Source organism: Sebastes umbrosus, chromosome 7 (assembly GCF_015220745.1).
Source record: "Sebastes umbrosus isolate fSebUmb1 chromosome 7, fSebUmb1.pri, whole genome shotgun sequence".
NCBI classification, from domain to species: domain Eukaryota; kingdom Metazoa; phylum Chordata; class Actinopteri; order Perciformes; family Sebastidae; genus Sebastes; species Sebastes umbrosus.
The window spans coordinates 11,853,776-11,859,251 of record NC_051275.1 but is presented as its reverse complement, the minus strand read 5'-3'; positions in this window follow the sequence as shown (position 1 = coordinate 11,859,251).

The following is a 5,476-nucleotide window of genomic DNA, read 5'->3' as shown; positions in this document are numbered from 1 at the left end:
TTTAATTTAATTGAAGTGAATTTCTTTCCCGAGAAGAATTCTCTCCGGGTCATTGAGGACATAACTCTGATTCTACAGCACATCGTACACATCAGGAGGGATTGATTTTACACCAACATCAAAAAAGGAAAAAAAATATTGAAAAATAAATCAAATCAACGGCCCATTCCTTCACTTCCTACCCACAAAGAGTATAGAAGCAAAGAGACAAAACTCTGTTTGTTTGTTTTGACAAGAGCCGCTGTCACCATTTTGGACTGAAAATGCTTATTATGTTTACAATATTTTATTGTTCATTTCAGTAGAATATGACAATAGAATAGAAATCATTTTGTTTCACTTTGTAGGCGGACTTTTTTTGAAGTCCGGTAGTCGCTTTTCAGTCCAAAATGACAGAAGCGTAGCTTTGCTGTTGGGCGCTGATGTTGCAATAGAACGACCAATTGACTTTCACTTCTTGGCAATATAAACTCCACGCTGTGCTGCTCATCCCACACGCTGGCTGACCTGCAACGAATCCTGGTTGAGGAATGGAACGCCATCCCACAGCAACGTGTGACCAGGTTGGTGACCAGCATGAGGAGGAGGTGCCAGGCTGTTGTGGCTGCGTATGGATCTTCCACCGCTACTGAGGCTCCTGACAATGTATTAAATGAATAAAGTGAAAAATAGCCAATATGTCTTGTTTGTTCCTTGTTACTGATAGAGAGATAAATCATCCAATCCTCCAAACAACTCAAAACAAGAGTCAACACCAACAGGAGAATACACTGTTTACCATTGGCAGAGCATTTTGGCAAATTTTTCTTGGGTGCTATCCACATAATCAGCTGTGCTGCTCATCCCACAAATGCATGATCCTTATAAGTTGGACATCATTGTGAAGGTAAATAAACAGGCTTTCCAACGATGTAAAATACAATGCCCATTAGCATTGTAACAACAGAGAAATAATCCACCAAACACAAATTTCCAAACTTTTTTTTCTGAGTTTACGTTCTTTGCTACCCCCTACTTCCGACACCCTTGCTCGGACTACACCCGTCTGTAAACCTTTATTTTGATCTCAACTACACACCAGTAAAGTTTTGTGACTGCATCTTGCACAGTTGCACAAAATCTGTCCACAGACATATAAACACGTCCTGACAAATTACTCGAAACAGCTTCTGTGGTAGTTCCCGCAACAGTAGGTGTCTCCAGGACCACATTATGCCATGATGACACACACACACAGACTCACAAGGTGAAAACAAAGCCAGCGCCGTCGTCTCGGCTGGTAATAACCCAGATTATTGTGCTGATTTAGAGTGCAAACATCCAGGCAGACTGGACAAACACAGTGCAAAGTGCAGGCACACAGAAAGATGTTTATGGTGGTACACTGCGGGGCTTTTTGGAAAATGAAGGCGAGACCTGTTCCAGCAACAGGAAGCTTTTTGGGAGCCATTAAAAGAGTCACAAAATACAATACTGGCAGTCAGCAGACCTGAATTTAGACCCTGGGGTGCAGATTTGTTGTTTTTTCCTGTCTGAGAAAACAATTCAGCGACCTTGTGGGTGGAACAAACAACCTAGTTGAGTTAGTGAAACAAAAAAGGTCTATAAATTCAGTATTTAAACAAGACTCGGTCAAACCGAGTATATGGCTGGACCGTATATGGTCAGTATGTGAATTTGTGGCTAAATTGTTACACAAATAGTCAGTGGTCATGTCTATTATGTACACATATACATACAAAAGTTTATGTCATCACTGACGTTGTTGCTGCCGTATTTATTCCTATAGATGGAGTGTCAATGGAGCAGCTGCATATCCTGTTAGCATAGCCTGGCAGTGATCGATCCGACCGCCGTTCAGAAAACAAGCATTTTAAAAGTTGTTTGCTTGTCGTCTTGCGGACAGACTTGACAAAGCATGAATTCGGTCTTTTTACAAATCAACATCATATTGTCGTTATTTCGGCATCATTTTGATCCGTTTATTGCAATCAAATCACAGCACAGTCTGTTTATTTTGGGTTCATACCGCAGTAGCGACGTGTGGCTTGCTAGATACAGATACAGTATCTAAATACAGCTCACCGCCGGGTGATGTTATGAACTAAGACACAACGGCGTTTGGTTTTCTGACATATCTGGGACTTCCACATCATGTACAAAGCAGCAACAGTAGTTATTTCTGGAGAAAAGCGAGGCGTAAATTGGCTTCGCGCTTGGTGTGAGTGCACGGTGGTAACACAATACGAAGCACAACATAATGTAACTTAAATGAACATAAACAATAGCACATGTACAACAACAGCACTATGTAATGATACATTGAACCACTGACACGCTCGCCAGAAAACATAAACACAGAACTGTTGTCCGCCTTTTCATTTTGCAAGAACAACGGCCAATGGGGAAACTCCAAAAGTCGGCCGACCAATCCTGTAACTTCATCACTCAGTCAGTCACTCACTCACTCACTCACTCAGTGATAGACTTTTGTGTTTGTAGGGCTGGCCCTCTGCGGTCCAGCCAAAAAAATTGATTTACACTAAATAGTCTTCAGCCATTCTCATAATATTACGACTTTTTTTCTTGTAAACCCATGACTTTATTCTTGTAATATTATGACTTTATTCTCGAAATTTCCGATTTATTTTTCTTTCCTCAATGTGGCCCTAATACTCCGTCGTACCGTCGTACTGTCGTACCATAGACCTACAACAATGATAAATAAAAATGAAATGTAAACGAAAAACAGTTATTCATTTCAATTTTTAAAAAATCCACAGGGAGCCACTGGAGAGGGGCTAAAGGTTGCAGGTTGCAGACCCCTGTTCTAGACAGACCAATTATCTCTGGGGATCTCTTATTGGGTCTCCAAATTATAGAGTACGGTCTAGACGTGCTCTATAGGAAAAGCGTCTTGAGATAACTTGATAACGTTGAATTGAATAAGAACACACAGAGGGAGAAGTGACTTCATTCTCTGCACAGGTAGACATTACTCCACTGCTATTAATGCTCTAGATATTAAATTTAGTACCTTTAACTTGACTTTTTATCCTTTATATTTCTTTTACCTAATCCTTTTCATTTGTCTTTTAGCACAACTTCAAAAGCATGCCACATTACATTTCATTGTGCATATTACTTGTGTGACATATAATCCTTTGAATTTTTGAATATAAAGCTTAAGAATTCAATTTTAAATGTGTGCTGATATCAAACACAGTAGTGAAAAGTACATTTACTTGGGTACAATTTTAAGTATTTATATGCTACTTATTCTAGGGAAATATTGTACCCTACCTTTGACTCCACTATATGCATTGACTGGTTATGGTGCAGATCAAAATTTGATGTATAAAATATATTAATAGATTAAAAAATGTGATGCATTGTTAAAGATTAAACACCCAAACAGTACATAAAGTAGTTATAACTGTAACATGCTGCTTACCTTTTAAAAACACCAATAGTAATGATGTATAAAACACTCTGAAAGGGGACATTTTTCAGAATGAGTACTTGACTATTTCAATAGGCTATATTTTGCTCATCTTTAGCTTTACCTGAATAGAGGTATTTTTTAATAGATTTAATTATTGAAATATTTAATTTAATTAAATAATGGTACTTCTACTGAAGGATATGAATACACCTTCCATCTTTTGATCAAATTGAATACCAGAGACTATTTTATTTAAATCTCCTACTCAATTTCTTTTGGATATGATGATTAAGCAGTGCATGGCTGATCGTGACGCTTCGATCGCTAACTATTACATAAACACCCGAGGCTTGGTTCAATAGACAGTAGCTGGCCTTGGCTCATAAGTTCCCTGTTCACTGTAATGATTGTTGAAAAGCAGAAAGTTGAATGAGTTGATGAGTGATGTACCAGAGAGGAAAAAGGTCACGCTGCTCCTCCTGCTGAAGTGTGTTATTCTGCGTGTCAGAGTCTATTCTCTATCTTAAAATGTAATTACTTTATCTTCATAACTCTGTTGTATCCACTCTGCTTCAGACTCACATCTGCTTTGAGGTTAACAGAGAAGCTTTCCTGTTTCACAATCCATCTGTGTGAGTTTAGTTGGCTATCTGCAGGGACTCTCATTCTTCACTTGCTTCATAACTACCTGCTGGTTCCGAGAATAATTATCCCCAAAAAGCAAAGCTGTGACTGAATTAATGATGCAAACGGTCAAAAAGCTGCCCAGCAGTCACAGGTGTTTTATGCGACATCAGACAGCAAATGAAGCCACAAAATAACCCGACTAAAAAGGAACTTTCATAAAGATGTACAATGAAAACAATAGCAGCATTAGTATGAATCAGTGAGAAAGCAGAAACCATCCCTCCAGCAGAATATCCTTGAGAACAACAAAGGCATGAGCAATAAGCCATAAGATTCCACATCCATCTAGTTTAAGTACAGAGCATCAGCTACAAACGTTGCATAAGCGACCCATGTGTCACAAAGCAGCCTTGATGCACCTGTACAGTAAAGTGCTTCATGAATATATTGCAGTCATCGGTGTCCTCACCAATTGTGAAATTAGCTCTCATGATGAGTCAGTGCTGGCTAGTGACAAGGTCGAACCTCTCCAACCAAATCGGAATTTTAATGCGTGCAAACCGGTGCTAATGCTGGTTTATGAGAAGTAATAGCTGTTTGGGAATGTTCATGCTTAATGTGACAGATGTACATGAAGAAACACATATTTAATAAAGTAAATAAAGCTGTTTTTTTTTCTCACAGTCAAATTGCTGAGTGGTGCCTGCTGAGGTGGCGGAAATGAAAATACATTATCTTTTAAATGTCTCCCGGCAGACACGTTTGAAATCTCCGAAGCATAACAATGAACAAAATGATTAGAAATTAGCACTTTGAAATTAACAGAGTCATTTCTCATTCGCCCAACGTCAGAGCAAACTCAGCTCTGTGCGTCAGTGTGAAGGCAGCGACGCTCCCCTCGCTTTGAGCCTAACCGCCTTTCTATTTGTCCTGGATGGAAAAAGGAAGAAACCGAGCTGGAGCCTGTGAAAGCCTGCACGTATTCATACGCCCACGCAGAAAGAAGCCAGCCTGAGAGAAAGTAGAGGCAGCTGATTCAATGTGAGCTAATTCATTCAGTCACTGTATGTCCCCTGTCAAAGGCTGGTTCCCCACAGGCCAATGCAACATCTGGATGGATGTGTCCCCTCTGCTCTGACTGCATGGCTTTCATGTTGCTCTCAAGGGACTCAGACATTTTCTTGGTCTGCTGAGTCCGTCCTGTTTATTTTGCATCCAGAATTGTCACTTTTCACCGTTATAATGCAGGATTCAGTTGGTCGGTAGCAACAGTATATAAACTAGTGGCTGTATTTTATTTGACTCTGTGAAAAAAAATAAACAGAAATTAAGAGAAGTACTAAAAAAGATCCACACACGTTACTCTATCTCCTCGCAGTGGTCACAACTTACTGGGATAACACA